The 17,974-nt window shown below is 28.2% G+C and overlaps 1 long non-coding RNA gene across 1 annotated transcript; it reads right to left on the bottom strand.

Moving 5' to 3' along the window:
- Nucleotides 1-12,735: 12,735 nt before the first annotated feature.
- LOC129988791 (uncharacterized) lies at nucleotides 12,736-16,308 on the bottom strand. Its single transcript, XR_008785685.1, has 3 exons — nucleotides 16,157-16,308; nucleotides 14,509-14,669; nucleotides 12,736-12,897 (listed from the first exon to the last, which is right to left on the bottom strand). It is a non-coding gene; the product is annotated as an uncharacterized LOC129988791 (long non-coding RNA).
- Nucleotides 16,309-17,974: the final 1,666 nt, after the last annotated feature.

Here is a 17,974-nt window from a genome sequence, read left to right on the forward strand (position 1 = left end):
TTGGATTACTTTCACTTCAATAAATGGGTGTCCTTCTTACTGAAGGTGTCTATACCAGGTCTATTAGATAAAACAGAGCTTGAATAATAGATCCAAGCTACGCCAATGAACTGATCAAACTTGATCATCAATATGAAAATCTGCCACAGTTGGCATGCTGTGAAATGGAAGGTTGAATATCCAACCGGCCCTCATTTCTATTGCCAGTTCGGAATGATAAATGGATTAGTGGATGATGTAAGTGGGTACGGAGAAATTGGAGAAGGGATCTCGCGACGTGTTCTGTAAAGGCATCTTATAAATTGACTTAAGAGACGCTGAAATGGAATAATTAATAAACCCCAGCCTAAATGGATGAACAAAAAAAAGTGGAATGGTATGAAGCGTCTTCACTTAATTGGTGTTCCGTAAAGTGGTTGTGGATGAACGATTTAGCATTCCACTGTTCCCATGCAACTGTCCAGATGTCTGAGCCATCAAAGTTTCCCAAAGTAGAATTTAAGAATATTCGTTCATTGATCATCAACTTATCAATATCAGTTGATCTATTCTTATTATAGGTCAAAGACATAAATAAATAAACTTATTATTTACTTTGTACGTTTGCTTATACAGTGCGAGTCAAAAAAAAGTAAACACTAATTTTTCATGTGTGAAACAATATATAGCAAATATATTATTGACTTGTAACATAAATTAATATTGCATAGTTAAATAATTAATATTAAAATATTTAAATCGTTATAAATATTAAACAAATTGTAATTACAAGAAGAAATAAGCCGCTTAATCAAAAAATACACCCATTTTTGAGCGTCAAAAAAAAGTAAACACTGACAAGTCTTTCACTATAACGTTATCAATTTTGTAAGTGCCACCACTTTTTTTTCACAGAATCTTAAACAAAAGTGAATTCTTGATGTACATTTCGCTCTTCTGTTAATTTCTGAAATTTTCTGGAACATTTTTAGAAAACTGGATATGGGGAAACAAACATCACTAGAAACGAGAAAAATAATAATAAATTTGAAGAAAAACGGAAAATCATTACGTGAAATAGGACAAATTGTCCAAAGGAATCATTGCACGGTCAAAAAAGTCATTGACAAATATACGAAGTATAAGCAGATTAAGGATTTTGAAAGAACAGGAAGACCAAGAAGACTTACTGATGCAGAAGTTAGAACTGTAGTACGAGAGATAAAACAAAATCCAGCTGAAAGTGCTGTAAAGATAGCGCAAAATGTATCTCAGACATCAGGAAAATCAGTAAGCGCAAGTACTATAAGAAGAACTCTTAATGATCATGGGTTACATGGTAGGATACCGCGTAAAAAGCCATTCATATCGAAAACAAATCAAAATAAGCGCCTGAATTTTGCTAGGAAGTACGAAAAAAATGATTTAAATTTTTGGAATAATATTTTATTTAGTGATGAAAAAAAATTTGAAATTTTGGCCCCTAAAAAGCAGTCGAAAATATGGCGATCGAAAAACGAAGAATTTGATGATAAATGTACAGTTAAAACAATTAAACATGGGGGTGGCTCTATTATGGTCTGGGGATGTATGGCGGCAGCAGGGGTCGGAAATTTGGTATTTATCGAATCTACGATGGATAAAATAGGCTACTTAAATATTTTAAAAGAAAATGTTGGCCCCAGTGTTGAGAAATTAGGACTGTCACGAACTTGGATCTTCCAGCATGACAACGATCCAAAACACACATCTAAAATTGTAAAAGAATGGTTACTATATCGGACACCCAAGACTTTAGACCATCCTCCGCAGTCTCCAGACCTCAACCCCATTGAACATTTATGGGCATATTTAGATAAAAAAGTACGCCAAAGAACGGTTTCAAATAAAGAAGAATTGAAAAAAACTATCTTGGAAGAATGGCAGAAAATCCCGATCGAACTGACGAAAAAATTGGTAGCATCTATGCCTAGAAGGTTAAAAGCTGTAATAAAATCTAAAGGAAAGCAAACAAAGTATTAATTGCTAATTTTTTTCATTCTATTTTGCTATCAGAGTTATCTGTTTACTTTTTTTTGACTCAGAAAGTTGGCTAGACATTTGTTTAAATTGAGCTATTTCTTTTTGTATTTTGTTTTAGCTTAACATTTATAAGCTGTTAAATTCTAATTAAATGAACATTTAATTTTAAGTATTTGTTTTACATTATAAGTCAATAATGCATTTGAAATAAAGCATTTTATACATGAAAAGTTGGTGTTTACTTTCTTTTGACTTTCACTGTATGTATTAAGAGTAACACAAATCTGTAACTTAGTTTTCATAGTAACTGAAATTAAAATTTCAAGTTTTAGAATATTATGTTTTTTTATCTGTAAAAATTTGAGCAAAGTGCTATGAAAAATTTAAAGGAATGAAATTTACTATGGAGTACCTTAAAAGGTTGTGCATGAATTAACCACAGTCTCGTTCTTAAAATTATTTTTGGATATATTTAAATTTACACATTTCAATTTCCTTTCCTTTTCTTATATAAGATTTTATTTCGATTTTTGAGTTCATCTGTTCGTCTGGTGAGATTCTCTGTGAACCCATTTCGCATAAAGAAAAAGTATCGTCAAAAAACTGAACATCGAAATATAAGAGAATCTTTAAGTTCCAGACTTCCACAAGCGCAAAAAAAACATTATTTGGTATTTATGTCTGTCTGTCGGTCTGTGAGCAAGATAACTAAAAAAAAAAAGCCACAAACTGCATTCAAAAAATTTGATACATGATCTTTTCATCATATTTGCAAATTTCTTTTACATTTTTGATGCATCCTTTCACAGGAAATCTATTTTTCAGTCCTTGTCCAAATTTCCAAAGATTACATAAATGAAACTAAGCGAATAGTTTTGTTATCAGAATTGCAGATCTGTCATAACTTTTGTATTCAATCTTTCGAACGAAAAAATTCGAAGTCCATACTTTGTTCTCTTATTGCAATTTGAATTGCAAAACTCGCTACATTGTTCTAGAATGCCAGAGAGTCAAGAGGAGAATTTCCTTCTGAGTATCTATTATCATTTGACTTCACATTCTTATTCTTCTTCAGTAGAGGGAAGAAATATTTCTATAAAATTACACACAGTATTGTATTTACTTATAATTGATATGCGAGATTTTCTTACTCAAAAATAAAACTTTTAACAAAAGTGTTAGCAATTTGTTAAAGGATCACTCACAAATTGAATATCTCCTGCTGGTATGGTGTGGAAATTTGGAGATGGGGTGCCAGCCCAGGTTCCGTCCTCGTCATCTGACAGAGGTTCAAAATTACGAGATCCGTCCCCAAACAGCCTAGTGTTGCTTTAAAAACGGGACGTTAATATAACTGAACTGAACACACACTGCATATCGTTATTCCGGAAATTTCATTACTTATGTCTCTTAGATGTTATAATTTTATGTCTCTCCTCCACATAAAATATGGACTTCCGACAAAGTCGCGAATGCTACGATTGCTTCTATATTCAGAATCTCACATATTAAATTTGTATGCTTTATAATATAATGAAGAAAACTTATACTTATTGTTAATTAAAGTATTAATTATGTATCATAGGCATACAATTTTTTTCGAAAGAATCATTAGGATGTGATTTTTGACATTTTTTTGCGATTAATCGAAGGTATATGGTTAATAGACAAGTGTTAGAAAATGGAATATGTATTTCGGAGGCCTTTTTTCTAACCGATTGAAACCAGAATATGATACAGAACTCGAATAAAGTCATGAGATCACATGAAAATTTTCATTTATGTAAGTTATTGTATTTTGTGTTATTACGTCAGCATACCTTCGAAAATACAGACCGACAGACAGTCAACTTCTTGTTGAGTATTGTTCCAAATTTGCTATATATCTACTTTCATACTAAATACTAAAGTTCAAGATAAAATACAACATCGGATATTGTAATCCATACAACTTTTTAATACTAAATACTAAACTTACATAACTAATTTTATCTGTCTTTCTCTTTACGTTTGTTTCACTTGTGTGCGGTCAGCTAGAGAGATAATTTCCTCTGAATGGATTTCACTCAACTTTTCGTAGAAATTTACAAATTTGGTGTAAATATTGCATACCAAATTTCGTCCACTAAGCTCAAAACATTTTTTAGTAATCCGATTTGCAGACTGGTATTATCCTAAAAATTTATTTTTTGAACTCAAAATAGAGAGCACACGGATTAGAAAAATAAGTTTAGAACGAGAATTAATATTATAATAATATGCATTTTGCTTTTATTCTATTAGTACACCTTAACTGGACCATTTCGGAACAGAAGTCATATTTCAAATTTCCATTTGGGGGATGTATTATAACGGTTTTTATTTATACAAAAGACTTAATTTACTAATTTTCAAATCTGTGACGTTTTAACAATAATTAATGTAAAATGAGTTTAATTTTTTTTTATTTTAATTAGTAATATATCAAAATTTTTCTATGAAAAATAGATTAAAAAATGTATTTATTTAAAATATTTTTTCTTTCTAAATTATGGAATACAAATATTATGTTTGAATTACCTGTCTGTTTATATTTGGAAATTAAAATAGATATTTTGTCATTCTAGCAAGTGCACGAAATTAGGCAAATGTTACCAAAAAATTCAAGTTATTAAAATTTTAAAAAAAAATTACGTTTGACTTCAATATTCGTTAAAGTAGTGAACTTTTTCTCATATGAGTATTATAAAGAGCCATTGTGAAAATTTCGGAGATTCTACTAAAGAATAATTTAAATTTGGCTTTTAGTGGCTGGTTTGATTCAGGAATGGTTTTCTAAAGATTTTAACCAATTTTAAAATCACAGAAAAATTATCAAGCAGAATATTACAGTTCAATCTGTCTCAAATTAGAGTAGTTTGTGAAGAACAGATCAGTTTGTAGTCGCATATTGATACCCATATCTCATTTTCCTGCCAATACTCTATTCACATGTTGCGTCCGGAGGTTAAGAACTTTGAGTTCAAGCATTCAATGACACTACCCTGAAATCGCCAAATGGTACTTATATTTTCTTTATTGTAGATTACAGAACAGAACGCCGTCTCATACCCCCGTATCCGTGACCATTCTGGTCACTGAACGGTTTGGTAGACATGTTACGGGAATTTTATTTAATTAACAAAATATTTACAGTAGGAAAACGAAACAAAAATAACTATTTACAAAATTTACAATTATATAAGAAATTATATTATGATGAGACCGTTTACATAATTTTTCAACTTAGAAATATAATTTGTAGTAATTAACTTAGAAATATAATGCAGATTGAGAGATAAAATTTGTAAAAATATACATATAATCTGTGTTCACTTATTTTTTATGATATAGTAGATCAGGATGCAGTTAAAAAAAATCAGATGGAAAATGATTTGAGAAATGGAAATGAAGACAATCTCTGTTTGATTGAAATGTGTGACAGGAGACTGCAGTGCTTGTTTTTTCCCTTAGTCTTTTTTGGTAGGAGACTTGATGTTGAGAGCTATGGAGGCGAGAATAGGTCTCTATTTCCACTTATAAATTTAATTATACTGTGGATTTTTTGCCTGGAAAGGAAGTCATTGTAGATTACAAATGTTTTTGAAAACTGATGATTGGATTGAATGTTGTTATGTTGATGAACGTTTCTAGAACAACTATCAATTTTTTATTTTATTTTCATGTCGTTTTCTTCGATTTATTTCAGACATACCATGGGATATGCCTCCTTACGAAAAATTTTAATCTAGAATTCAATCTTCTCGCATTCTTGCAGCAAATCTCTAAAATTTGGTTAGGATAAGTTAAAACAGGATGAGGTATTTGTTTTTAAACTAAGATTTTAATTCTTAATGACTCGAGAGTTTTTTTTAAAAAATGAAAATGATAAGTTAGGCTTTACTCCAAAGTTAATCAGTTTTGCAAGTGAAATATTTATCGAAACTGAGGTCAATCAAAGCCTCTAAATATTTTCTTTTTTTTTCGACAAAATATCGTCGATGAAATATGTTTGTTCATTATTTGGATGGTTAAAAAATACTTTCCTTGATAGAAAATGGCGCAAATTTTTTCAATACAGCAGGCCACTGAGTTTAATAACTCATAATTTAAGAAATTTATCAGTTTAAATACTTTAAGTGAAATCAAATTAACGAAATAAAGTGAATAATTAATTAACAAAATAGATCTTCCCATATTTTTGAACATAATTCAATTCTTTTGAAGAGTACATTACCGATTTATCAAAGGAGAATTCAATTCATTTGCTCTCAAGTAAAAGAAAAAAAATCTAGAAATAAATAAATAACTTATAACACTTTAAAAAAAAATTTAATCCATCTCTATATATATATAATTGAAAAGCTAAATTTGATACGCTATAGAAGTGCAAATTGCTGAATAGATTATCTTTAAATTTTTTCTTATACATAATATGAAGCATCAGAAAAAGCTTGATGAATGTTTCATGACAATTAATTATATGATTAATTCTTGTAGTAATGAAGTTTATTTTAACGCAGCGCATGCGCTGTTCAATCTCTTCCCTCGAGGACGTAAAGTGAACGCTGTAATATTATAGAAATAAAACGGGTAAATGATTTCTATGCTGTAGAAATCCAAGTTATTGCATAGCTTTCCTTCAAATTGGTTAGCAAATACCACGAGCTATCTATAGAAATAAAAGTGAAATACAAAATAATTTCATCCTATAGAAATCCAAATTACTGGATAGGTTTTATTTTTCCAATTTTCTTTACAAACTTAATTAATTAGCCCATCATAAATGGAAAGATCGTTTTAACTACGGTTTCGCAACAATTAATTATATAAATAGTTTATTAATTTAAAACTACGCTTTCATTCATAGAAAAAGAGTTAACTTTAATACTGCTATTCTTATAAAATAAATGTTTAGTTCATTCGTTTAGATATAACATCAGGTCCGTGATTCCTTCAAATTCTCAGATATTAAAGCTGCGTTATTATAATTGTCTTATATATGTCTACGCATTGGGTGCATGGAATTTTCTAACAGAGACCCATCGTAAAGTTTTAAGAAAGCAAATGTCCAGCTATTTTATTTTTTACCTCTCGTGACAGTATTTCAGTTTTTTATATATCAAATATTGAATACTTTTTTTTTCTGATTTCAATAATGGAAAAAAACTTACGCAATTAAAAATTTCCTGAAACAATCAAAACGGATGACTCTTAGAGGAACTATGTAATCTATTTTAGAAATTAGACAAAAAGTATATTTAAAAAAAAAAATTCCAAAATGTAAGAAAATTTTGCTTAACTATTAAATTAGAATGATTAGACAGACCATTTTTTTACCTCTGAAATGGTGCAAAAATCATTTTTGTGCAAGTTCGTTTTTGGAAATTATCGTTGGAAATCCTCAAAATTCTGTTTATTGTTTAATTAATTTAAATTCTAATTAAAATTTCATGAAAACCGTTCCAAGGTGCATATTTATACCCTTCAAAATACCAAGTTTGATAGTTCTTGGTCAAGCTGTCTGGTGGTCTGTAGGAAGTAAATGCATGCATGCACAGTTTTATTATTAGTATAGATGAAATCTATAACTTTATCTACTTGGGAACTTTAGGCTTACCAGCAAGCAAAATATTAGTAACAACATATGCATTCAAAGACGTGTATTTTCATCAATAATATTATTTTTTTAGAGTCACTACTCGATTAGAGTAAGTATCGATTGATTTATTAATACACTAGCCGCCTTTGGCAACCAGCCGGTTCACCAATTTTAATGCTTGTTAAAATTTCAATATTTCAATATTTTATGTAACTCCTATTTTAATAGCTTCTTCATCAAAATATTTTAAAGCTAAAAATTTTGATAGTTATATAATTCATTCATAATATTATAAAGGCCTTCAACCATAATGTAATATGTATCTCTCTAAAGGGGAAAGGGTTAAATTGCATTTAATATAAGGAAATTTTTTACTGAAACGAAGCATTTTTTTTAAATATGAGTACTGAAAACAGAGTCGCTGAGTATTTAAACTAAACCTTATTGGCACTAAAGAATATTTTTCTTAATTTATGTAATATCTCAAGAATTTGTCAACAAAATTTTCTCAGATTCATTATGAACAGATGAATTATTTAACAATGTTTAGTTTTAAATGCATGAAACTCTAAGAAAATAAACAGAATCGTTTAAAATAATCGGTCGAAAACAGGTTAAGCCTTCAAAACGTCCGTATTCGTTGTCAACAATCAGAACACAATGCGCATGCGTAAATTTTCAACGCCAGTTACGGTAACGCAAATGCGTGAATTTTTCTACGCCACTTGGGGTAACGCTATGCAGATTACAAATTTATAATTTCATTTATTCTGTTTTATTTTAATTCAGAAGTACTTCAGAATGAATCTGAAAGATCGATTAATTAACAATTTTTAATTTTAAATGCATCAAACATTAAGGAAATAAACAGAATCGTTTGAAATAATCGGTTGAAAAATGTTAAGCTTAGCCTCATTACTGTTGGAAAAAAAAGAGACTGAAGCCTTATTCCTTTGGTGCTGGGGAACATGAAAAAATTTTTTGGCGGGAAAGTTAGTTTTTAATTAATAGTTAAAATTCTAATTGAAAATTTTAAAAAAGGGACCCCAGGTGCACATTCCCGACCTCCAAGGTATACATGTACCAAATTTGGTAGCTGTAGGTCAAACGGTCTGGCATGTAGAGCACCAACACACACACACACACACATTGAGCTTTATATAAGTATAGATATGTGATGAGATCTTCATTAAATAACATAAGTTGGCGTCTACTGTACCAAATTTTCAAGAAATATAATTTCTTATAATTCTTAACATTTACTACAAGAAAAGAAAAGCAATGTTCAAAATACTCCCTTTATATGCAATTATTATATATAACATATATATTACCATAAGTAAGAACATTGTCACTTAAAAAAATGAAAATATGAGAAAACGATTTGAATCAAACTAAATAACTCATATTAACATTAAAATGTTAAATAAAGATATTCAACGCATTTCAACTTGAAAAGCCATTTGGATTTAAATTCAAGCCAATTCTAGTTCATGAGTTCATTTAAAATATCACTAAAAATATTTCAGAAATTTTTCCAAACAAAACCCCCAATTTTAATTTAATTGCGAAATGATCATGATTGCATTATTTGCTGGAATTTATTTCTCTATTTACTCTGTATTTGAATCACACGATTTCAGCTTAACACATTTGTCCAAAATCTAAAACTTTTCCATGGCAATAGAATTTCAATTTAACTTGCTTAAATGATCAAAAATACAAATGCAGAAAAATAACAAAATTTCCCAGTTTTTTTTTATTTTTTTTTATGTCATCCGTTATGTATTTTCATTTTAAAAAAATTATATCATAAATGGAACATTTTTCGAAATCTCTATCTCTACTAATAATAAAATGAATGTGTGTGTGTGTGTGTGCGTGCGTGCGTGTGAGTATGTGTATATATTTGTGTTTGCGTGTGTGTGTTTCTGTAGTCGCTCTACAGACCAAACTATTCGGCCCATACTTACGAAATTTAGAATATATGTAACTTGAAAGGTAAAAATGTTCTTCTCAGAGCGGTATTTATTTTGAAATTTTAATTAATTAAAAATTAAGCAATATATTTTGTTCAATAATTGCGTTTTTTTGGAGCAATTTTTTTTAAAAATTATTGTGCAAATAAATTTTTTACTATTTCAAAATTTTAATTTTTTATAATATCAATTTAATGGCCGTTTAAATTTTCCTGAATTTTGACAATTTAATTTTTTTTTGCCTAATTTCTTACAGATTTCTGCAGTGTACAAGACAAATAATAAAAAAAATGGAGTTACAATACCGCAAAATTTAGAGGATAGATGAAGTGCACATTTATGTTTTCAACAGCACTACGATGTCATGAAATTGGTTTCCACTGGAATTTTCAATATATAAAATAATCAGAGGAAATGAAAGATAGTTAAAATAGCACGACTTTAATGCCTGACAATTTAAGAGAATGAAAACATGAAGTCATATCTAAGTGATTCAATTTTCCTGGAGAATCACTGGTCTTCAAAAATGATTTCAATATTTTCATAAAAATATTTTATATAAATTATTGATTACGAATTTTCTAAATTTATAACAAGGATTATCAGTAAAATATTAATTCCAACTAAGTTATTTCATGTTTTACGTTTTTAGGATATTAATATACTTTGGAATCCGGATTTATCTCACTTACTATATAGTATAATATGCAATATTTATTCGCTCTACAGAAGAGAAGCGTCTCTTGTATTGGCAAAAAGAAAAATATAATGAGAAGTGTTTGTTTTGCATATGTAGAAATCAAAAGTAAAGAAAATGAAAGAATTTTTGCGTCTAAATTTACAAATAAAAAAAGAAATGCAGTTTGTATTTGCAAATTTTTCTTCTCTTAATCGCATAATCTTTCTAAATTATTCAAAAAGATTTGTTTAATATATAAATTTTTATTAGCAACGATCTCTTAATTATTCAGAGATGGAAGTACGATTTCAAGTCGAACATTTTAAAAAAGAGCTTATTTCTTAGAATAAGATAAAAGATAGAACTTCTTTGATGAAATGACAGTCTTGATTTTGAAAATCACATGAGTGTGGCTTCAAGACTCAACTTTGTGAAATATACACTGTGCTTTGTGAGCAATTTTAAAATAAAAAAAAGAATTAAAAAGATATTTAAATTGAAAAATCTAAAAAGTTAACATTTTGAAGTGTAGTACCTGCACTATAATATGCTTTGAAGCATAAAAGTAGAATATAGTACCTGCACTATAATATGTTTTGAAGCATAAAAATAGGATACAGTATCTGCACTATAATATCTTTTGAAGCGTAATAGTATGCTATAGTACCTGAACAAATCCTTGCTATCTGACATTACTCTTTAATTTTTAGGCTCATCTCTACTTGTTGTTGATATAACGAGGAAATCTGGAAAGTAAGATGCTGGCACAGCTAATAAAATATTGTCACATAGGTTCTTTAGTGTGGAACTCAATGACCACACAAATAGAAGTAGAGCTAAACCAATTTATTAACTCAATTCCGAACTGAGAACACAGTGACTGACACATCTTCTGCTTTTATACTAGCAAGGAAAGTTCCAGAATACTTTTCTGGAGACAGTAAGAAAAGTCCAGAACACTTGTCTGGTAAACTAAAGAAATGTCCAGAATCTTCTGGAACATGAAATAAAGAGAAACATAAAATCAAGGAATTAAATATTTACACAAACTGTGAATCGCATTGTCACTAGCGGGATTCGCACTCACAATCTCTTGATTAAGAGACCAGTGCTATGACCATTCGGCCATGGAGAGTCGACTGCCTGTTTTCAATGCGGCAATATTATGCCATCCTCTTTATCTAATTGAGTACAAAATGTTAAGTCTATCCTAAAAAAACTCCTGTAACTTTAAAATGGGACATAAATATAATTAAAAATTAAAAGTTTAAGGCATTCTCAAGTTAAATAAGTCTAAAAACTAAAACCCTGAGACAGTCTTAAAATCTTTTGTATAATTAGAAGTAAATCAAGCTATAATTTTTATTTTGAAGTTTTTTGAGGATTTTAGTTTCATTTTCTATCCGATTTTTTTCGGAAAATGTTGCCTCATCTGCTTTTAAAGAAAATATTTTATCTTTGATGATATATTATCGTGTATAAAAGTATCTTTGCTCTTACATTTTACCGGTCATTTTCGTTATTTCAAGGGATATTTTTACCCAAGGAAAATGCTGTTTCAATAGTCCAAAAGCCAATTTTTGAAGTATTTGACCATTCAAAATTTCCTTGCTTAATTCTTTTATCTATTAGCTTTTTTAAGGATATATCTCTATCAATTTTTATGACTTAAGACTTATTTTGATGTACTAAATGGAATATTTAATAAATAGTACACTGATATTATGCATTCATCTTTCTAGAAAAATGTACAAAATTCAGATTTCTTTTGTTTTGAAGTTTCATGTAATAATTAAATTTTAAAAAGTTCAAAATTCACTTATAAACATTTTTATGAATTATCTGCTACAATTAAATAATTAGCAATTTGACTCTCTGTTAAATTATTCATTGTTAAATCGAGCATTTTATAACTTTTTTTTAAGATTTTATTTTTCTGTCACATTGGAAAATGTTCCGATTTTGCTGGTTCTTCTGTAGTATTTCACTGTATATATATAACATATAGTTTTATGAAAAAATGTGTTAAGAATTAATATTTTTTAGAGTAAATATTATAAGAATATATACCTAAATACCATAAAAACTATTGCTTAAGTGATTCTAATTTTTTACTGAAATCATTATAAAGTGTAGATAATTAATTTCCTGGTTTACTTTTGATTTCCCATTGCAGATTTTTATCAAACGTTTGCAATAAATCCTAAAAAATAACTTATTTCAATCTATTAAATAAAACTTCAGATGCAACTAAATGATTTTAAAAATTAAATTAATCATTTGATAATATAAATAATAAAAATACTATAGTAAGAATCTGTCATTGGTAATATATAATAAACAACATCAAGCTGAAAAGCTTAGATTTAGGCTTGAAGAATAATCTCCAAAGAATTTATCAGGTCTTTTTCAGAATAAATAAAAATTGAGAATAAATAATTGACACAAACAAAAGGTTGGGCAATTTTTTTGAATTTATTCACAAGTAAAAGTCGACAGTTCAGAGATGGGACAGTAGAAAGTTGGGCAGAGAACGGGAAAACAGAATTTAGGAGAGAAATTTCCAAGCTTCATCCAATCCGTATCCAGCCATCAGTCCATTTCAGTCCAGTCGGTACCTGACAAACAAAGAAAACGTTAATTTTAAATTTTATCTCAAAATACAAAATATTGCCTCAAAGAAGAAAATGCAGGTTTATTAAGAATTTACTAAGCCGGCATTCTTAAAATTTGTTAATTTTTTTCAAGTACGGTTGAATGAAACTTTTTTAAAATTATCGTTTGAAAAAGTTTTTTTGAAATATTATCGAAAAAAATTTCTCTAAATATAACAAAATGGCTGCGAGAATTTAAATTCTGCAGATAGTGTGCGTTTGCATTCGAAAGCACTAACATATTAAAGCGGTATTCGGAGATACACAATTTAAGCCCTTTTTTTCTTAACTTACGTTAAATGTCAGTTTTTTAATCAATAACAAAAAAAAATTAATTTAATATGCTATATTTAAATAAATTAAATTTAATAAATAATTTTTCATTCCAATTTCCAAATTTATAAAAGTAAGAATTCTAAGGCAAAAAAAAAAAAAAAAAATCTTTAATTTTTAGAAATACTGAATACTGAGAATGAATTTTTTATAAATGATTTTAGAATACAATTTATTATAAGTGAGAATTTATTTTTAAATATTTAATAAAATTATTTTGAAATCTTCTAATTATGAGCAATTTGATTTAAATCGGTATTTAGTAATTTTATAATTTGCCTTGATAAGATTATAAAATATTAAATATTGTACAATTAATTTACAAAAGTATATTTTTATTGTTTTATTAAAGTGATATTTCAAATTCAAGTCTAATTATTTTTAATAAATGCAAAAATGCGTTTCATTTTAAATATTTAAGTTAGTAAATTTCAATTTAGACGAAAAAATAATTTAAAAAAATCATTTTTATAAAACTGTTTTTACCTAGTTACTTGAAGCAAATAATTATTTCTGTTGTTACTTTAATTTTGCACGCTTCAAGGAAAAAATTTATTAAAGCCCAAGCAAAAAAAAAAAAAAAAAAAAAAAAATCAAAAATAATTAATGATAAATAACATCACAAATAGTTTCAATTAATTTGTTATTTTGCCATTTTGTTCAAAATGGTAACACATGCAGCTGAATTCCAAATTAAATCTTCAAACATACGTTGAAATTCTTACTAAAGCTCAATAAATATTTCTAACATGTATTTTTCAACATGTATAAATAGAAATTAGTAATCTGATTTTGTCTTTTAATAAAATCTTTAGAATAATTTTTATTCTAATTCAATTTCTGGACTATTTTATAAGTTGGATAGAAATTTATAATTCACTGTATGAACCTAAAATGAACAAATATCATTTTTATTAATTAATTAAATTAAATCATTATATCATTCAAATTATCCATTAAAGAAATATGCCTTAAGAAATTATAATATACTTAAAGCAAAATCGTCCTTATGACAAAAATTTAATCAAATTTTGACATCACTTGACAGCAGCAACTGCACATTGTCTTGTATAAATTATTGCTGTGCAGGGTCCAACTATCCAATGCAGGGTCAATTTTCATTAAAATATGACGAAGCAAAACATAAAACACGCTTGTTTTAATGGTTAAATATAGTATACATTCGAGAATAGAGTATAACAGAAATATTAAGAAATTTTTAAAGAGTATAAGAGTTGTTACCTGTTGGTGATAAGTGCTCATTTCCATACGTAACTCAAGGGGGCAGCGCCATAGTGGTAGGCATAGGGGTATGCGTAATGGGTGTTGTAATAGGTGCTGTAATAGGGATACTGAGCCAAGGTGGTGGCCACGATGGCAAAGATGACCAAGAGGGCGAACAACTGCAAAAGAAGAAAAAAATCAATTTTTGTTGCATTCGCCTTTTTAAGTTAATATTTTGACAAAAGTTCAAGATATTAAATAATGCTTTTCACCAAAAGAGGATTGTAGAAATGATTTTTAGGGTGATTATAGATATCTCAGATAAGTTACAGAAGGGGATAGATAGAATTTAAAGACTTAGAAGTTCATCTTTGCTGTTGGGCAGCCCATCTTGAAGTGGGGAAAACATAATGGTATTGCTTCTGTACTTTCCTTGGGAAAAGTTCAATTTTAATATTTGATTTGAAACTAGTATCAAAAGACTCGCATCTTTTCTTGAATGATGTTAAATTTATTTGTATTAAATCTCATATATGTCATTACAAATTTTTTTTTCATGATTGGGAGAATATATCTTTACCATTTTACTAGAATTTTGAGTTTTGAATTGAAAAATTTCAAAATAGCGATAGTTTTTATTAATATTTCTCCATTTTCTTTTTAAAAGTTGTAATCTTTTAAGCTAATAATGAGGCAAAGCAATATGCTAATTCATTTCCAGTTTGGTTTTAATTGCTTTATTTATATTAAAACTTTCAGTAAGAGATACTTAAAAAATAATTGCCCATGAAGATATTATTGGTTTAAAAAATCATTGAAAGATTTTTTTATAATATTTAAAATATTTTATTTATTAAAAAGGTTAAAGATCTCATGACTTAAGTTCATTCTTTACTTAATATCCTTATACAAATGTTTTCACCTTATCAACAGCGACTAAATTTTAGAACGTGAATTGTTTTCAGTTACAATGCAATTATTCTTTAAATCCTAGGCTATATTCAATAATCTCAAACCTTTTGTCAAATCACAGAAAACATAAATTCCATTTTATATTTATTCAAAAACAAAGAATTCAGATTACAAAATTAAAAAAAAATCTGTTGAAAGTTTAAAATAATGATATTTGCTTTAATATTCGAAATTTTTTTTGTACATTTGAAAACATAATAGAAGTCAGAAGAATAAACATTTGAAGAATCGAAAGATATTTACAATCTTCATTTTGAATACCTTGCAAGATTATTTCAAAGAAAAAATGAAAATGCGTCAGAAAAAGAAAAATAAAAGATTGGAGAAACAGAAGATGTTACCAAAATTAGTTCTGAATGCTGCTCAAGATCATCTTAAAGATTGGAAAAGTAAGATTTATACAGAATTTTATAAACAAAAAGAGCGAACGTAGATAAAAATTTATAGAAGCAAACGATATTTCAAATTTAATTTTGAGTTAATGCAAGAATACTTCAAGTACAAGCTGATGAAAATTTAATAAAGAAGATCTTTTAAAAGAAAGTTTTAATCAAAAGGAGCCAACATAGGTAGAGGTTTGAAGAAATAACGGATATTTCAAACTCAATTTTGTATCTTTGCAAGTATAAGCAGTTACAGACTTAATAAGGAAGATCTTTGTAGTATTTCTATAGCAGAAGAGGCCAGAACTTACCAAGTAGTTCATTTTGAGAAGTCACTTGTTAACTCACTGCAGGAGACAAGCAAATATGCTGGGACAGTCCCATAGATCCCTTTTTATACCCATCTGGTACCAGGAAAAATCGTGAGAGTAATTATGAAGAATGTCAAGGTCACAACTACCTTATTCTGGAGCAGCATCTTTTGTTACTGGATAAGGGTGGGGCTGCCAAAAGATGCTCTCAATGGTTCTTTTCGATCCCACGTCAGATGGTGGGCAGGTGGCCTTGGTCAGGAGTGACCAAGCTGACTTCTTCAAGTCAATCTTAGGGAAATCATCTGTCAAAAGATGTTAAACAGGACTTACTTTTGTTATTGTCATGTATAATTATGAATGGGGTGATTTTCAGTCGTTTCTTCCTTGTAATGCGACTTTATTGCCTACCATTTAAATTAAATATAAATCCTTAATTATTAAAAGATTTTTTGACTTTTACATGCTCATCATTTCGACTTTTGTCAAAATTTGTCTACATGTCTGAGACGGTTTAAGATCAATTTTTTTCCCCATCTTATGCTAGCTTCTTCAAGACAATTTATGTTTAAAGAAATTTTCTTTACAAATTCAAAATATTTATTTTGGATTCTTCACCTTTTTTAAAATTTAGATATTTCGCAGAATCTATTAATACTCATTTTTGCCTTACTATTATTATCATTATTTTTTAAGTAATCAAACTCCTACTGAATATTTCTGATTATCGAAAATTTTCAATAATATGCATTACAGAAATGAATGATTACTCGTTGTTGGCAGCAAAATACTATCTTAAAAATAAAGTATTTACTGAGAAATTTATTAATAAATTATTAAAGTCTACATACAAAAATGTAAAAGGAAAAATTTTTTAATCTATGCATTTCTCATTTTTATATCAAAATTTGCTTAAACAAATCTAGATTACATCATTTAACTTATATGGTTTTGATGAGTCGGTAAATTAAATCAAGGGACAATACTTAAGCGTTTTACAAACGCTTATAGTATTGCCATTTAACGCGAATAACAAAGAGAACGTCACATTGCAGTGAAGAAAATCGATTGTACTTTGAAAAATATACTTTTTTTGTTAAATTTTTTTTATATAGGTCTGAAATTTTGAAGTAAGGAATCATATGCCAGATGCCATCCAATAAGTTCGAGTCATTATGCTTAAGAGTAAAACAAATATTCCAAAAAGGATCTCTGGACAAGGAGATTTAAAACGTTAACATTTACTAATTTACGGAGTCATATTATTCGACAATTCCTAAACTTTCTATGTCCATATTTTATTTGGAGAAAGAAATCCTGTCCGGATATTCATCTCGTCTTCTGACCAGCGTTCAAATGAAGATCAATTCTGAACTAATTCTCGTGTTTTATCACGGTGTTTATATAACTAAATTACAAAAATTCCGCATATGATAAAATAAAAGAAAGTAAATTTCGAATCTCATTATTAGAATTAAAATATGGAAATAATTTTCTAGTAAGTCATAAAAAATAGCATTGATGTTTTTTTAAAGTAATCTTAATTTTTGAATTTTATAATAGATATGCACGAAGAACAGTGTCAAGTTCAGTTGATTCATGTCTGAAAAATGTAATGATTTGCAATTAAACAAATTCAAATCACATGATCAGCGGAACTGCACGTGCCATCTAATGTCGAAAATGATCGTTTTTTTTTACGTATAACTGTGATATAATGCCCTTTTTCTAACAGCAAGTAGCACAAAGCGTATTCGAAAATCAAATTGAGCATATGCCGCATGTTACTTGAACATGGCGCGATTCCATTCAATTCCA

The sequence above is a fragment of the Argiope bruennichi genome, chromosome 10, assembly GCF_947563725.1.
Source record: "Argiope bruennichi chromosome 10, qqArgBrue1.1, whole genome shotgun sequence".
Taxonomy (NCBI): Eukaryota; Metazoa; Arthropoda; class Arachnida; order Araneae; family Araneidae; genus Argiope; species Argiope bruennichi.